This window comes from Drosophila eugracilis, unplaced genomic scaffold (assembly GCF_018153835.1).
Source record: "Drosophila eugracilis isolate 14026-0451.02 unplaced genomic scaffold, ASM1815383v1 contig_649, whole genome shotgun sequence".
NCBI classification, from domain to species: domain Eukaryota; kingdom Metazoa; phylum Arthropoda; class Insecta; order Diptera; family Drosophilidae; genus Drosophila; species Drosophila eugracilis.
Window position 1 is genome coordinate 2,625,572 of NW_024573535.1, and position 18,923 is coordinate 2,644,494.

Here is an 18,923-nt window from a genome sequence, read left to right on the forward strand (position 1 = left end):
CATATTTAGCAACCAAAACAACATCAGCAACACCGGCGATAAGCCAGGAAACATGGAAGACAAATGCTTTAAGCTCGGGACAGCAGTATCAGTAGCAAAAGTGCAACACCTTCGAAAGCAGAAACAGCGCAGCAACAGAAGAAATAAGCCATAACAACAGCAGCAACACCCATCGCTGGTATGAAAAGAAAATATTAAAATAAATTTGAATAAAAATTTCTGCAAAGATTAAATCGCCATTTCCAAGGGCCGACGTCGTCCGCATTTTCCAGACGTTTTCCTCAACACCCTTAGCCGCCTCGTCTCGATTGTGACTGCTCGTCTGGCTTATTGTTGCAGCTTTTGGCCAATGTTCGCTGGCCCTCCAAAATAAAACGTATCCGTTGCGGATTTCACACTGCCCCAGGAGCAACATCCATCCCTCGCCTTTGGCAGGTTTTTAATTTGCTTATTTGTTGCCCTTCGCTGGCGTCCTTCCCTCGTCTCTTTCACCTTTAAACAATTCACATGCGGCAACAAATTTCTGTTTCCACCTCCATGTCTCTGAGTTTTCCTGAAATTTCCCCTCAAACAAAAAAGTGGCCTTTGGTCATCTGGTGTGTCCGCGGCTGGGCAATAACAATAAAAAAGTTAATTTAAATACAATAAACACAATCAAGCTTTTCAGGTGCCGCAGGAGCGAGTGAAGGGGAATTTAAATTCAAATTAGGCAACAAAACAGTTCATCTTTTTTGCTAGCGTTGCTGCTAAAATAGTATAGATGTAATGTGTTTAATAACTATGTTAATTAGTGTAATACTTTATTAAATTCTTATTTTTTTCAATATATTATTCCAGAAAATATAACTGATAAAAGGGTTTTAAAAACCATCATATGTAAATGTTATAAAAAGGTATTCTCCGGTTTCCAAAACATGAATTTAAAAAACTGCAGAGTCCTCTTTTTTTAAAGTTGCAACACTGACTTTCAAATTAGGATAGTGTTTATTTCTATTCTATGGTTATCTTAGGTTTAGCGAAATAGTTTTGTCTTCGACGAGATTCTGACGGCGACTGAATGGATCAGAGTGGCCGTTTTTTTTTTTCTCTAAACTTAAAATAAGCCCTAGATTTGAGCACTCAAATAATTTTTTTTTGTTTTTGGAAATGCCTGCTCGCGGCGCCGCTATTCCACCGACAATTTTCGTTTTCCTCTTTTCGCCTCATTCCGCCACCAACTGCAATACAATTTGTTCTTGTTTCTTCCTCGATCATCCTCTGACACTAACACTGGAATTTATTCCTTATGACTTCTGATTTCGCTTTAAAGTTTATTTCGCATTGGACTACCTTGCGGGTCAGTAAAACCAAATGATGATTTGGTTAGCAAAAAAAGGGGTTTTCTTTCTCTCATTGAACAGCTCGAATCCAATACAGAAGCGTCACTACTTACAGTGGCTCGCAGCTTATTTCCTGCAGCCGAAAAGTGAAAATTTAAATCGTTATTATTCCAGATTTTGAATTACCTTCTCGGGGTTTATGGCCAATGCTTTTAAAACCTGAACTTTCACGTCTGTGAACGAATGATAGCTAACCATTTTTATTCGAATTTTAAAATGAGCCAAGTACTGCCAATTGAAGCTCTTGTTCTCTTCTTGTCCGGTCCGAGAGAGAAAAGTCCAGGGTTAAGTTCAGTTAACATAGGGTATTGGCCTCAAATGCGCTTACCCTGAACTACAATTCCTATACGCTAGAGCAGTTGTATCCAGAACTAAACTATTCCCAGTTCTATCCTAAAAAGCCTAGGTTTGGATGTGCGAACACTGGTGTAATTCCTAGATGCAGCTGTTTGATATTGATTTTTGAATGCTTCTCCTTCAGACTAATCTTCGATTTGATGTAAGTCCAATAATTCAGACCTCTGAAATTGGAAGCCACATGACCAAGTTCATGACAGTGTTGGGTAGGGATGAGGTGAGATGCATCCAGGACTACATTTTAGCGAGTGCACAGCCGAACTCGAGGGCTATTCCAAGTTCTGACTTAAAACAAAGCCAGGGTTTGGGTGTGCAAACACTAATGTAGTTTCTGCATGCCGTTGTGAAGATTAAGTTTAAAATGCTTCTCCTCCTTCACACTAATTGGATGTTCCTCAACACTCCATCGTCTCCAATCAATGCCTCAGAATGGCCATATATGTGAGATTCTTCCTGGAGATTCATTTTCCTACAAATAAAATGTCAAACTGTCATAATCAGTCGTTTAATATGAAAATCATATGATGACCTTTTGGAAAGGTAAAAGGATTGTCTTCCAAGTCATAATTTCATTCCGATTCATCCCTGGAAATCATTATCAGCGGCACTTCCGCCAACGGATCCAACTTTCTGCAGTCCCCACAGAACTATTGTTCCTCTTTGAAGGCCAACTTGTCTGTCTCGCAGATAACTTTCCCAAAAAGAAGATTTGGATCGCATTAATAGGCATTGCAACCAACCTGTGTCTGATTCGCAGCAACAATCCGACATCTTCTTCAACGCCATCGGCAGTGGGCCATAACCGTCGTGGGAGTTCAATTAGTCCAGTGGAAGTGATAGATCTGTGCCTGCTAGAGTATGTGCTACCGATGCGATCCGATATTACTGACTCTCTTGCTTACAGCTTGCAATGCAGACGGGGCATTTGTGGCAGACCTCCCTCTGTGAGAGCTCCGGATCGCGTTGGGGCGGAACTGAACTGTACAGGGACGACGATTGGATGATAAAGTAAAGGAGTCATTATACTACATTAGAAGCTGAGCTAGTTGGAGCCAGTTACATTTTAAATGCGGACACGTTTTTTATCTTACACGAAATAAGCTGTACACTTTCCCTTCTTGTAAGGTCCAAAATGCCACTGCACTTCAGACGGTGCACTTCAGAACCCATGAACTGTTCCAACTTAACACATAACTTGAGTTTTGAGGTGCACCTACCGGTGTAGCTCCTGGATGCAGCCGTGAGGATTGATTTCTTAATGCACTGATCCTTTTGCTTGTTCCTCAGCATCCACCCCTAGCCTCCGATTCTATAGAGATAATCCGAACCTAGAAATAGAATGAGAGAAGGCTCACTAACGCCTTCTCTCATTCTATTTCTAGGTACTCTTTTGATAGGATTTTACACTTTTTGGCATTTGGTTAGTTCTTGTGGCCGAAGTATAACTGTACCGGGCATGTGGCTTTTGGAAATGAACTAGTTTTTTTGTGACACTTCTAAACTTATGACAAAGAAAGCCAGGGCTAACCAATTAGATATTTCGGTTATCGATATTTACGAGTATATTCGATAAATAAAATTTAAAGAATTGCCGAAATGAAGGTGAGTTTTGCAACATTTGTTTATTGTTTTATGTCTTAATATTAGTATTAAGAAGCAAACTTACTTTTTACTGAGACATCATTGATTATACTACTTTACATATATGGAACAGCTTTCTTTCTTTCTTCAATTATACATTTTGGTTTTGATACCGTTACACATTTACAATTTCTTGTTTTGCGAACTTCTTTAATTTATTCTTGCATTTAATATTTGTTACTACTTTCTGTTGGAACCGAAATAGATCTTTACAAAGAACAAACTATCTTTTCAGAGACATTTCAAACGCCCTTCTTATATTAGTATAGGTAGTATAGGAGTATGTGTCAGCTATCTGCTTTTTTTCCACTTTTAAATTTTGTTTTTGGGACTGGAAGGTAGAATATATTTATACTATTTTCGTTTTAAAAATGTTGTTTATTTTTTACTTTTGTCAGGACCGTATTAGATCGTTGAACTAACTTTTACTGGGACTGAACAAACCTTAAGACAAAATTAAATATAGTTAGGCAAACCATAAACGGATTTTAAAACACTGTGATTATGATTGAGGAATTCTGGAAATTGAAATGGTCCTTGCCCATGTCCTTGTCCTGGTCGGTGGTTATAGCGTGGGGGTGCCTTTTCATCAGCACTGTGTGCCGCTGTTTTTAGTCCAGCGTTTTAAAAACGAACATTGGGTTTACGTCTTTTTACGAAACCAAAGTTTCTTTAAAAATATCTTGCTAAGAAATGTTTCTGGGAAATACTATAAATTTATATATATGTATATCCGTCGTTACTCTTAGAGTAAAAGGCTATGTTGTATCCGTTGAAGTATGTAACAGGTACATCAGTGTACATCTGCAAGCCAACACAAAAGCGTCACTAAGTATGTGCACGCTTCCTTGTATTTGTGTTTGTAAATTCTTTACCGTGAGACTAATTTGAGCAGCGTGTTTTAAAGAATTGAGGCAGAGACTAGAAGGTGTGACTGCTCCTGGTGACTCTGGCCACTCCACTACCACTACAAGACCTCATATAACATCCCGGAAGGGGTACCATTGTGCAGTGAATTAAATAAAAGTAATAATAAGTAGAAGAATAGTTACAACACGGAAACTAGAAAACTTTATCCAATAGCCACGGCAATAAGTTTTTCAGGGTTTTTTTTAACTAAATTCAGAACTATTATGAAATTTAAAAAAAATTCACTGGCGCCACCTGTTGCTTGCTTGAACTAACTATGGCATGTTTAAAAACCGACCGTGAAGTCAATGCCGATGAAAGACTTTATAGCAATAATTTCTTAATGAAATATTGCTTAGATAAAAAAGTTGAAAAGTTACAAAATTATACGGACAGTCGGACATGGCTTAATCGACTCGGCCTGATCCTGATCAATAATATATGTATGCACTTTATTGGGTCGGATACGGTTCCTTTCACCTGTTACATGCTTTCCAACGAAGAAATTATACCCATTACTCTACGAGTAATTGGTATGGAAATGATTGCCGCGCTGAGCTCTATGGATTAAATTTCTAAAAATAAAAATTGTGCGCAAAATAGTTATTAAATGTCTTGGAAACAAACTGCTTTAATTTGTACGTCTTACGAATTCTTACTTTGGCTTTCTTATACGCTGAAGCTGCTTTTTTAATAAATATTCTCCTTATCTCACCAGTGAAATCACAATTGGTAAAATCAATACAAGCCGAATGTTATCAAGCGGAAAAATCACTTTGCGGTGATTGGGCAAATGCTGATGAAAGTCCGTGGAAAACCAGTGCAAGCAAGCGGAATGAACTCAGATGATATTCAATTGACTAGACTTCTTAGGAGAAATCGCATTTTCAAAATTCCAAATTATGTAAGGGATAATATGAAAATATCTCCACAAAAATCGGAAAAATAGCTTCAATCAGCAAAAACTACTTCTTTCAAGCGGCTTTACTTCTCGGAATGTACAACGAGAAAGCTTATTACAAAACATTACATGGCTTCCTTGGCCAAGATGGCTGATAAAGTCAAAAAAGGTTAAGCTTATGCGACATAAGCCACAACAGAAGGTAGGAAGTAAAGCTAACCATCTCACCGTAAATGTTAGCTTATAATCACTAAATAAAAGCGATATTATAGTTAAGATAACAAATAAAAATAGCTTTATTAATTTTTTAATTATTATTATTATTATCATTAAATTATTCCATCAGAAATTTACATTTTTGTTGTTGATCAAAAAGCATTTAAAGTGAAACCAATTCAGCAGGCATATCTGGATACCTAACACTGGATTCATTTTGTGGCTTTCCCGAGATCTCAGCTTTCAGGCAGATAGATAAACGGACATGCATCGGGCTTTGATCATGATAAAGGAATACATTGAATATACTTTATAGGGTTGGATATCAAGGGTCAATATATTATTTTTCTCCTTTCATCGAATACATTTTATCTTTACCAATAAGAGAAAAACTTTCTAATGTTATTCCTGACTTTCGACTTACTTTGTTAATCATTTCTGTTGACTTAGAGAACTATCACACATATGGATTTACAATGTTATCCTGTCGAATAATATTACGTTAAACTTAATATGCGTACATATTATGTTTAGAAGTAGTAGTTTTCGTTCCTCCTAGTTTACCTATAGTGTTTGCAATCCCATATTGACTTTTTCTGTGATTCATAAAAATATTTTATCTATCTATATATATATATATATAAAGAAGAGGAAACGCTATAGTCGAGGGCCGCGACTGTTTTACACAATTTGAAAATAGTCATTTTCCTAGTGAAAATTCCCAAAGCGCCACCTATTGTCGGAGAAAGCATGTCCTTATTTTGTTTTTTTTTTATGGTGTCACAGGTTGCGGTTTTTTACAGTGTCTAATTTAAGATTATTTTGGGTTTTAGGTTGTTTGGTATTATATTTTATGGCATGCGTGGTTTCATTTCAAATGTCAAATTAGTATTAAACAACAATTACAACATTTGTTTTTTTCAAAACAGTTTCTATTTTTATTGCAATTCAAATTAATATAAAAAAGTTCTTTTTTATTGTACGATAAAAAGTAAACAACAATTTAATTGAATAATTTGAGTACATTTCTTTATAAAACGTGTACGTTGCATAAACCCCAAGCGCAAGCGAAAAGAGAGTTTCGGGCCTTAGAATCAGGGGAGCTAGACATAAGGCTAGAAAGCCTTCGAGTGCATGCCGCTGAGACCTGTTCGTCTGAATCACCTGAACACCGGAAAGTAAGGCTAGAAAGTTATCGAGTGCGAGATGCTCAGGCCCTTTCGTCTGCGACACATAAACAACGGGAAAGTCGCCGCCAAAATGGTTCGATCAAGACGTAGTGTTCGCATTGATTTAAATCTTGCTGCATTCCCTTATGACAGGAACATTGACTACAGTCTTCATCCAGGTGTCGCCATTGGAAAAGGGGATAACACTTGCACGTATTGCAGGGCACTCAAGTTTAAGAACGAAACGCCAGGGATATGTTGCGCCAGTGGAAAAGTCAAACTGCCATAATTTCATTCACCACCTGAACCACTGTCATCGAGGCTTTCAGGCGTAACACATGATTCAAAACATTTTTTTAATGGAAAATTCAAAGGTGGAGACGTAACGTTGCCACGTATCCCTATGATTCCGACGGATATGCCATTTGAATTCAAACGTTTGCAGTTCCCGCTGCGACTTGCCTTCGCAAAGACTATCAACCAAGCACAAGGAAGAAGAAGCCTCTCTAAGTTTAGCCACCCAAACGTTGGTATTGAACGCTTTCACTTTATACATATGGAAATGTAAGCAAAAGTGGTAATGGAGGATTAATCAGAAACCGACTTTCGGCATTTGATAAAATCAGAGCGTATTCAACCGATAGGAATTTCGGTTCATCACTGTTTATTAAGAAACTGCGCTTTAAAAGCCATACTGTTTGATAGACGCTCTTTTAAACCTATTCTGAGTTATTTTGTTGCGGAAAAACACAGTTACTGATCCAGGTTCTGTTTCCATTTGCTTTCGTTCCACCTGGCAGTGTTTGGCCCCAAGATAAATGGAGCACGAAATGCTTTGAGGCGGCATTAAAAGTTTCCTAGTCGTCTGCAGTAGCGCCAACTGGCGGGCGGGCCGAGAGGTTTGGCAGGCATAAAAATTCATTCGCCTAATGGCTCGTCACTGCAGCAAGGGTATGGGCCACGCCCTATTCCATTTGTGTTTGCACTTCTATTGGCAACATGTGGCGCTTTTATTAAAAATTCATTTGCTCATCATACACAGACAGCCGGAAGTGTAGGAAGAGTCGGATGGCGGAGAGTGGCGCAACGAAAGGGACGACTGCACCGATGTCTGACGATGATGTCGGTTCATCTTGGCGGCTTTGGCCCCCAACGCCTCTTGCCAACTCTTTTTGACCTTCAACAGCTGCCACATTTTCATGCGCATTCCTTGCAGCCACCGCCTCTCGCGACGCCCCCTCACCTGTCTGTTTGGAGACCTTTTGGCCAAAGTATTTTGACCCGCATACATCGAAAGTAGCCGAGTGATGGATGGATTAATTCCCCGCCGAGTCTGTGCAAAATTTAAATGCCGCAGACTTTAAGAGGTACATTTTTAAAGTATGTTCGAGTTCCCACTTTGAAGTTGATATTCATTATCAATCATAATTCACTTAAACCCAAACAAAATCTTCATTCATTTATGTGCAACATTTTTAGCGTCGTCTTAATGGGTTATCAATAGATTAAATAACATCTATTGATAACACATTAAGACGATTTACGAAGATTAGTTTTTGATGATATTAATCATCAGATATCGGGTATATTTTGATCATGGGACTCGTCTATACCTTGTTTGGTATTAACTATAGAAACCAATCAGCATAATTGCATGGAATTCTTATTTTTGAAAAGCTCTTTACCCATGCATCCAGTTTCAGCTGCCATATGTCGTGTTTTCATTATATTTGAACAGCTTAACAAGTCGATAAGTCAATAAAATGGCAATGGGAAAGACCTATTCAGTCGCATTTATTGAAGCAGATATTATTTTTAGTCAAAACCTTTTAAATTACTAACAATTTGTTCAAAAATTTTGGTTACACCTTACTTGTTAACCATCAGTTAATGCCGCAAATCAGATCTGAAATTTCAATAAGTAACTTAGTTTAATTAGAGTCACGACCTATGAACTGCCAAATTGGAATTGAAATGATTTAAGCTGAAAAGAGACACCCAATAAAACGATAACAAACTTTCAGCTAAGGGAACATCCGAAATGCGAGAAGTGCAAATCACCTAATCTGTTTTGACCAGTGGAAAGACACAAATATTTATCCAATGATGGTCAAGTCAAGTGAGTTTCGGCGTCCACTTCTGGTGGCTGTTGGGTTGTCCTTGCTCACTTCGAGGGAAATGCTAAATGAAGTGGAAGCATGGAATTTTACACAATACGCATCTAGCATCTAACCTTTGCCGCCTCCTACAACCACCCCCTCCCCCCATGTGAGTTACTGTGAGGGGAGAGCTGGGGGATGCGGAAAAGGTAGTCAAAAAAATAAACAAACACAACAAAACCAGATAGAAACCAGAAAACGTAACGAAAATAAACCAGCAATACCCGCAGCAGAAGGCTAAGCGGGTGGGGAGCTACATGGAATGGAATGGAATGGAATGGATCGGTTTTTGGTCGGGATTAGATTGGTGGCTAGCAAGGGGTTACAAGGGGATCCGGTGAAGGAATTCGGTTTTTATCACGAAAATCACAAAAGCACACAGTGCAGCATGCCGTCTGTCCCTGTCCCTTGCAGTTAGTTGCCCGACTATTGTCATCCAAATACTCCGCTTAACCCCTGCTGCCCACTTCCTCGACCCACTTACCCCTTCCAAAATCCGGCTTCATTCACCTCTTTACCTCTTGGCGGGGCATCAAAAAGTACTTCATTATTGCTCTCAATTGTGCACGTGTTGTTTTTTTACACGGAGAGCAAAGTCTCAGCAGTAATATTACTATTGGTATTGAAAACGGACGTTAACTGAAATAATATACATAGGTAGTATAGGTCATTTCAGATGCATTTTATTATTTGCTTTTAATTATAAATTTTTGGAAAAAGACTAAATTGTTGTTCGCAGTGCACGCTGGATTTTGCCGAGAAACTCACGTAGCTCGACAGGTGAGAAGGCCTTGGCGAAGAGCAGTGGTGCAGGGGAGAGCAGGGCACTCTGGCCACAGGACAACAGCATTTCATTTGTTGTCCTTCACATTCTCTTTTCACACTTGGCACATAAACAAAGGGAATGCCCGGCCAACTGGGAGATGAGCAGCAGTCCTGGCGTTACCTTTTGCATTGCAATGTGTCACACCCCCTCCGTGAAGCCCCCAAAAACCCACTGGAAAACCTGCTACACCTGGTTCGCCAGGCACACACAGCCCCCTGAACCGCAACTTAAGCTGTCTGTCAAATATGCTGGAGAAATATTTCAAATTGTGGCTGCTAAAAATTGAACATCCCACCACCACCGGCTGGCGGGTTTCTTTTAGTGACCTCGTGCTTTGTCCACTGGGGTTTTCCTATTTCCTTTCCTTTTTTGGCAGTATTCATTTAATTTATTTATTTGGTATTCAAAGCGCAGGTCGCGTCACGCCCTCCTTAGCCCGCCTCCTTCCTTATGGCCGAGCATCTAGAATTTCATTATCCACACCTTCGGGTGTTTGTTTTACTGCCATTTTAAAGCAGAACATGAAAAGTTCTTAAATTATTCATCGTCACAACAATGAACACACCAAAAATATACACGCCACACTTTTATTTTTAGTTCTTTTAATCTTCCCGACCTGGAAATGGCCGTCCTTAAAGCGGAAATTCTTAAATTAAACTTGCAAGAAGTAATCATAATTTTGAAATTTTTAGTTTCTAAAAATGTTGAATGCATTTTTGCAAATTTATGTATGCACAAAATAAGAAGATATTATAGGTCATTGCCGCGACTGTCGGATACCCGTTACTCTGTTAAACAATATCAAAATAATTAAGCAAGCTGAAATAGATGCTGCGCTCAACTTGTGAATAAAATAATAATAGTAAAACGAAAACTTGAACCTTAGTTTCGTTCAATCAAATATATTGCCTGAGACTAAGAATGGTTTTTCAGTACTTACCATCGCATTTGATACAGTTTTGCAACTGTGGCATCGTAGGGACTGGAATATAGACTCTACTACTTCGCACCAGCACATTTTATATTTTTCACTTCGTCGCACATATTTCTTCGATCCGGAGGTCAACGAAATTGGTACAAATTCTCTATGTTAATTAGGAAATTCTAATTTGTACCAAGCCCGTAGACAACCGGACAGCAGATGAAAGCACATTTGGTCCCTTTTAGTTTTGGGTCCCTCACATATCCCTTGGGGCTGAGCATAAGGAACTTTTAATTTGCCTAAGTGACCGCAACGATGATAATACGGCTGAGCTTCTAAACCAAAGAACGCATTGAAGCGCAGATGAAAGCCAAAAAAGCATTGCAATTTAATAAAAACCAACAAAAAAGGATATTATCTAATGTGTATGCTAAGATTGATTCCTTCCTACACAGAAAGAAATCTATAACGAGTCCTAATTGACTCTTTATGTCGATTAAAACATTTAAGAAATATCAACGAATGTAAGAGCAAAACAACAAAACAGTATCGCCATGAAAAATTTCTAATAATATAGTTTAACTTAAACCAAAATGCCGTGAATATTATTAATACTTTTTGGCTTTTAAGGGAATTGTTTTGCGAGTGCAGAAGGAAGAGAAAAATGGATAAGTAAAAAATCAATTTAAGTCAAAATTAGATTTTCAAAATAAACAAACGCACACACACACACACATGACTGACTGACTGGGACGAGGACATTAGCGGACCCCGCCCACTGCGCCCCCACCACAGGAACAAAGTTTAAATATGAGTTTGGGAAAAAGTTTGGCGAGGCGTAAATATTTTGTGTGGCAGCCGGCTCAGCGTGGCTGGATTTTTCTTCCCGCTTGCCATTCGACCAGACCGACTCCCCAATTTCCCAGCCCCCGCTCCTCCTCCTTTTTATCCTTTTTTCCCAGGCAGCTCACGAAAATTGCCGTCCCAGTGTTTGATTTATGCCGGTTGAATTTTAAAATTCTCCCTTTCTTTGGCGGAAGGCGCACGCCAAATCCGATTAAGTTTTCACAGCCTCCCCGGCCTTTCCACCCCCTCGCCCATATGTGTGCGAAAAACGTTTTGAAAAGATAAAAAAGGAATACACAGAGAATGAATTAAAGGGGAAAAGGAAAACTTCCGCAGTTTTCAATCTCAAGACAGAGTCGCGGCCTTTTCCATCAAAAAAGAGAAGCGAAAGGATTCAATTTTTCAGGGAATGAGCGCACGTCTAGCAACAACGAAAAAGGCGGCAAATCAAAGCCTTTGAAGTGCCGCCACGAGGTGTGGCAAGGCCACGACCCACGACCTTGCTAAATAGTTGACATGTCACACACACCCGCTATAACACACCCAACCCCTCCCCGCACACACACACATTCCCAGACATTGACTGACAAGCTGAAGTGTGCCAGTTTCTTTTTGAATTCAATGCTCATTGACCATTGGATATATCCTACTTTTTTGAAAAGCCTTTCTAGCTGGACTTATATGTCAACTTATTTAAGATATTTTAAGTGAAACCAAATATGGAGACCACAGTTTTTCGCTGCTTGTGAGCATTAGAGTGGGCGTGGCCGAATACTAAAGCCAGCTTAAGCGTAATCATGCATTCTTAATCCAAACTTTCCCGAAATCTTGGGGTTCATACGAACAGACGGACGAACGTTATATAGCAGGAAATGCTTATTTTAATATTTTTTATTATTAAATTAAAAGCGTAAACTTCTATAGGTTTATTATGCTGAGCACAAAGACTCCCATTTCTTGAGTATTTGCATTTCAACCCAATGTCAACCAAAACGGTCGCAGTTTTCCTTGGAATTTTTGTGTTGTGCTGACGTTTTCACTTTTGGATTTCCAGTTCCTAAGCCTGGGGCTTGACGTTCGTGTTGGCATTTTTATGACTTTGTCGCCTTGGCAAGAAAACAAGGAAAATGAGGTGGGTGGCGATGGGAAAGCACCTAATTTGGTAATACCATAATTACCGACGAGGACTTGTGGCTAGGCACAGGCGGCGGCGGGGTAGGGGCGGGCTTAATCATTAATGACTTTCCGTCAACTTGTCAGCGCACAAATGTCATAATAGATTTCTTCACGCTTTTGTTTTTGCTTACACAAAATTGATGTGGCACCCTCGGGCAGATAAACAGCTCCCCGCGAAGCAATCCACAAGTCCGAGCCTAATGCCTTTTTTGTCCCCCCCAACCGCGGACATTTTCCGGCGCCCTAGTTGATTTGTTGATTTTGTTTGCTGATACGGCGGCCTTTCTTATGAAACGAGAAGCGGATCGGACATTTCTGGCGTCTAATTACCTCAAAAATTGATTATTTCCCACGCCACTCAAAGGCTGACACTGTTCCTGATGTCTCAAAATGATTATATAGGCTAAAGTAGCTCATAGATCGACGTAACTAAGAACTGAAACTGCCACATTACCACACGTCTGCGAAAAGAATGTAAAAAATGTTAAAAACGGTTCTGTAAAACAATGGGAAATTGAAAAACCTATTTAATATTATTTTTACAGTTTGTAATTAAAAGGAATTTTTAGATAACTTTTTTTAGATAATTTTTTGTATTTCATTCGAGAATACCAAAAAGATATCTGTGTAGATTTTTCTAAAGATCTGTTCCCCCTTATTAGGGGAATATACCTTTCGCAGCTTTTGAGCTGCTTATTTGGAATGCGTATTTTAGGTCAAATATTTTCACAAAATATTTTTATTTTTTACTTTTATTACATTTTTGCTTAAAGGCTTTCCGGAACCTTAGAACATCTCTGAGGTATACTTTTCAAAATCTTCTCTTATGTTTTATAAAAAATATTTAAAACTGAAACTGAATAATGAACTCACAGAAAAAAATACACTTTGTCGGCGTTGATCTCGACTGCCTAGTTTTAAATATTAAGGTACTATGAATTGTTAGATTTATTCCACAACCGAATTCAACTTACAATATTGCCGAAGTTTGTCATAATTTAAGAAGGAACACAAGTGCAAAGCTTTCCAAAAAGTCTTGAATGTATTGCAGAATTTCTTAAGTTACTGAGCTATACTGTTCAGACCTTAAGAAAATACTCACAATTTGAAATGAAAGTGTAAGTTAAATGATTTACTTTGCAGGAATACTTCCGAGCCGATCGAACAGTCGAAATGAACTGAAGATCTGTGGCGAAGATCGATTGGAAGTCGATTCGCAGTAAGAGATTTGATTACGCAACAGAAGAGCTCCCATTTTTGTTTACCTCTGAGCGGAGAGAGTGTGGCTGCCCAGTGATCCCTCTGCAAAACCGAACTGTAATCTCGACAAATTGAATGTTATTATTTTTTTCAATCCACGCCGGATTTGCAGGAGGAAAAAATCGATTCGCGGGGAGTGGGAAAGGGTTAATAAAATGATTTTACTCTGAAAAGCAAGGTCGAAGGGGAGCTGGAAAAAGTCCGGGAAATTCTCGAAGCCACCGAGTTTCTCTCTTCTCACTTTTCTCAAGCGACCGACGTCTAGATAAAGTTTTAAATGCCTTTGCTCGCCGAAAGAAACAGAAACAGGGACGGCGGAAGGGTGTTTAAAACGGTAAGACGGGGCAGAAGGGGGGTGGTTCCCTGAAACTTAAAACTAACATAAAAAGCCAGAATCTTGCAGCACTTGAAGACGCCAAGCCAGATAAAGTTTACGCTCGATTTTTCAAGGGTTGCCAAGGGGTTCCTAGGGGCACCAGGAGGCAGAAGGCAGAAGGCAGGTGGCAAGAGGCAGAGGCAGGAGACGGAAGGCAGAAGGAAACCAGCAGAGCAAGCATATTTGCTGCACTTGATTCACATTGATTTCTGAGCTGGGCGACTGGGAATGTGAGAGGCATTGGGATGGGCGGCGGACTCACAAAACTGTCTCAAGGCGAGAACGCGTTGAAAGTTGTAATTAAAACCTTAAAGCTAAAGTCGCGACAGAGCCGCCAAGTCAGGCCGAACCACCCACTGACTTCACCCTTCTTAACATAGATTCCCAGGTAGTTCTACTCTGGCAATCTTCTTGTTATACGAGAAATATCAACTAAAAAATAAGAGCCATTGGCATTTAGATTTTAACAAATACCAGCAATGTCTATTGTAATGACTTTAATCAGAACGTGTCATATATTTTTAGAGTTGCTATCTCACTCTTCAGTTGAAGTGATTCATTATGAACAAACCAAACACATATTTGAAAAAGTTTACACTTTGAATTCTTTGATTCTAGGGTATCAAAAGAGACGTTCTCCCAGGAATTAAGCCGCCGGCAGAAACCCAATTGAGGTACGAAAATTGCTAACTTTGTCTATAGAGGAAATGTGGGGAACCACCATTTGTCCCCATCATACTAGGAACTAGGAGCTGGAGAAGCTGTGGGATGCAGAGCTGGAGTCAGTCGCCTGCCCTGCGGAAATATTGATTCTCGTCTGGCGCTTTACCCTCCACCTCGCCGCAGTTCTGCCAACGGCGTCAAGAGGCCAAAGTTTGCATTTTTCGCCAGACACCGACTTCTTTGCAGTTTTTTACTTGGAGTGTGTGGCATGCTAATTATAAATCGAAACTTCCGGCGACACTTTGTCAAGCGCAAGACGTCCTCAGCCCGAACCACCCAGCAACCCAATCTTCAACTCTTTTTCGACTGTCTTCCACTTTTTGGCACTTTTCTGACACTTTTCCCAGCTTTCCTCCTCGGTCACGCTGTAACTGAATTAAAATCAATTAAATTAATGCCGAACACAACTCTCGACCAAATCATTCAATTGCAGTGGAGTGGAGAGAAGGAGATTCTGGGAAGGGCATCATTTGAGCTGAAAGTACTTAAAGGTATCCAACACACAGACATTTTGATAGTCAATAAATGTTTACTTAGTGATATCCTTTTTACCATTGAATAAATTTACCTTTTAAAATCCCTACTGAATGAATTCTCACTCTTTTTAGATATCATCTAAAATTTAAACTGGGAAAAATAAGCATTTGTTATTCATTTAAATCGTATTGTCAAAAAGTGGAGAAGGGGCTACACATCATTAGGGCTTTAAAGCAGGGCTGCACAACGCCTATCGCTGCCTCTCCGCTTCTTGTTTCCAGATATTTGTCCGTCTGTCCAATTGAACGATGAGATATCGCCAACTTTAAGAGATGTCAAGCTTACATATTATTTCAGGGCCAGAAATCTCTTGGCTATTGATCTTGACCATGAATCATCATTTCAATGATACTTGCAGTTTCTACTTGCTTAGAAACTTGTTTAAAAGCACTTTAACAAGGCATAAAACAATTTAAAAATTTATTTACAAATTTGGGAAAAAAAATTTGGATCTAGATTTTCAAGTTTTCTTCTTAAAAATATATCCTTACTGAGCTTTTTTATATTTAAAAGCTTTAAATCAGACGTCGATGTTTTTTTGCAGTTTTTTTGCAGTTTTTCATGCACCACCTGGCCACAAAAACGTATAATTAATTAAATTATTGAAATATTTTAAAATCATAAAGGCTGGCAGTCCGCTCGCCCACCACCGCAATCGCTCATTGACTAAAAGCAATCAACGTCAGTCTACGGATCGGTGGGCGGTAAGGGGTTTTGGGGACTCCTAGGAGGGCACGGATTTGGGGACTTCATGGAGTCCGGTGTATGGAGCCCATGACTGAGTGACAGTGGCATATAATTCGATTTTGGTCGCCACTCATTTATGGACGGGCCAGACTCTTAATGCCTGTTATCGAGCAGTTTTTGGGGTCGGGAATAGCTGATATGGGTTATGGGTCCCTCCACGTAGTTCTTCTGATATAGTAACGAAAATTAGTTTAGGGGATAATAGGAATAATAATACAGTTTTTTTTTGGCAATATAAAATGTGTATTTATGCTTTAATCTTGAACATAACTTAAATACTTAAAAGCTGTTTGATGGAAGAAAAACCATTTCATTGACAAAATATCGAAGCTCAAAATTATAAATAAGCTAGAAAGAGTGGCGGCTGGAACCACTCCATTCTGTCCGAACTTTCCGGTACCAAATATAGATATCCTTGCTGCATTGTCCCTGGTCGATGGGATCTGTTCCTCCGGAGGCAATTTCATCCAGAATTATTTGTTCCGCTTCCTTCGCCATTACGCCTGGCGGACAGGGGCATTAAAGTGAAATCTGGCTTTCGACGTCTTCAGAGAACATTATCCTGCCTTGCCTTCTGATTTCCCGCCATTTTCCCTTCGGCCATCAACAATGTTGTCTGCATCTTCATCTTGGCTGACCGGGAAGTTGCTTTTAATTTTATAATGACACATTTAGAGGGACCTACTCGGCAACCGGCATCAGCAGTCCCCCTCAGTTCGCGGCCAGATTTGGGAAGGGCGAAGGAAGTGGCAAACAAATTCACACGACGAGATTATGGAGCACATTCATGTGTTAATTAAATTGCGGACTTTGCAGCTGGAACCCTCAAGACTAGCCAATGGTTGGTCTCTAAAGTTTCTTTTTCAACTAAAAATATATAAATACAGTTTAGCTCAATAGAAAACATTGTAAGATCAGATAAAATCTACTATTCAGCCGTAAAACATGCACATTTACATAGATAGCCATAAACGTTAATTAAATCAATGATCAAAATTTAACCAAGTCTTATCGAGCTAAAAATCCTGGGCAGGATTGCCCATCCTTAAAGCACACATCCCACTTTCCGTGCTGCGTGAAAGGGAAAACTATTGAAATTTGTGTTTGGGGCCTTTGGCCTCCCACTTACACACACATGGGGGCCAGGCCAAATCCTTTGACAATGCCAATTGGGGGCAACCATGGCGTTGTCCTTTTTACAATTTTATTGCTTGTTCATGAGCTTCTTCTCGGGCGTACTTTACTTGGGTTACTTGGGATCCCCTTGCCTACGCTTTCACCACTTTATCACTCCGATATCAACAACAAAATGAGAGGTTTAGTTCCGTTGGCTGTTGCTGTTTCGGCTGTTGTTGTGTTGTTGTCGATGTGCGGCTGAATTGCGGTTTGCTTTTGGCCCGCTCAGTTGAGTTGGCCGGGACCGAATGGAGTTGGCCCATTCGAGTGGATGGGTTGTGTTTGCTGCACAAACACCGAACAACTTTCACAAGCATATAATCGAAAAAGTTTCTTACTCTTTCGGGGAAGGGGAATTCTGGTAAACTGTTAAAAAAAAACAAGTCAAAGACCCAGCATCGAAATCCACATCGAAGACGAAAGGATGTCGTGGGCAGATCCTTGCTGTCACAGTTGTTTTTCGGTTTCCGCTGATCAGTTCGTTAAATACACAGTATTTAAAGCAATTTCTGGAGATTTATTGAAAAAATAATCTTCATTTATTGTAAGAAATTATCCTGATAGACCGAAATTCTTTGAAAATGTCTTCGAATTTTTGCCTAAACGACAGCTTTGCCCTCCTCTCAATGACCAAATGTTCGTGAAATCTCTGAAAAACTGCAAACTGCTTTTACAATTAAGACAATATTATTTTATCTCGAAAAGGTTTACTTGTTATGAGCGAAAAAAAGGTGTACTGTGTACTATGCCGAAACGTTTGGTCAGAATAGAAGAACGCATACCGCAGTTCATCATCTTTAGATAAATAAGTCCTAGTTTTAAAACCAGGTTATAAACCAGGTTATAAAACTGGGACACAAAAGCATTTGATGTTTCAAGAGTTACCTCACCAACTGACTTTCTAGAATCAAAAGATTTATCCTATTGTCAATCAAAAACCTTTTCATACTATTAAGGCCTTTCCTACTTTCCTGCTTCTCTGTTTTACAAATGTCAATTTGAATGCAAAGTTTAAATTTTTTGATCTTGGCTTTCCTTTCCTAACTTGAAGTGGTCAAAGAGGGACTTTCATTGCCTCTTACGTAGGGATGGGCATGGGAATACTGCGGTTTCGGCAGTGGTCTAGAATATTGTCAATTAGGGAACCGCAGTATGAGCAATAGGTTGTAGGTGCCGGGAAGTTGGCGAAACTGATGCACACCTAATTTGCTGCTAATTAATTAAGTGGTTTCAGTGGGCTGGGTTGCGAGAATGCCGACGGCTGAATGCCTTGCAAAATGGCTGACAATGCAACCGTTTTGGACAAGCAAACACAAACAGGGGGCGGTGGGTTTAAAGCATGCGGATCTTCGTACAACCCTTCATTAGCGCCACCCTCATTCCCCTTGTCCGTGTTTATCTTTCTAAAGAAAAAATTTCAACATCCTTTGACTTAATAGTTAGCACTTGACTGCATGTCGCTCCGAACGAGCAAAGCCAAAGCGACATTCGGAAAATCCTATGAAAACTTTGCTTGCCCTTTATGAAAATCAATTAACAGATACAAAATAGTAATTCTAATAATACGCACAATGGGAGAAGTAATTGAACAGTCCAACTTTAA

General features: G+C 39.5%; 1 long non-coding RNA gene across 2 annotated transcripts; it reads right to left on the reverse strand.

Annotated features, from left to right (window-relative positions):
* Positions 1–965: 965 nt before the first annotated feature.
* Positions 966–3,042, reverse strand: LOC108117679. Of its 2 annotated transcripts, XR_001772905.1 has the most exons (5): positions 2,828–3,042; positions 2,266–2,715; positions 1,708–2,205; positions 1,506–1,633; positions 966–1,452 (listed from the first exon to the last, which is right to left on the reverse strand). It is a non-coding gene; the product is annotated as an uncharacterized LOC108117679 (long non-coding RNA). The 2 variants fall into 2 exon arrangements; XR_001772904.1 differs by having other exon boundaries at positions 1,506–2,205.
* Positions 3,043–18,923: the final 15,881 nt, after the last annotated feature.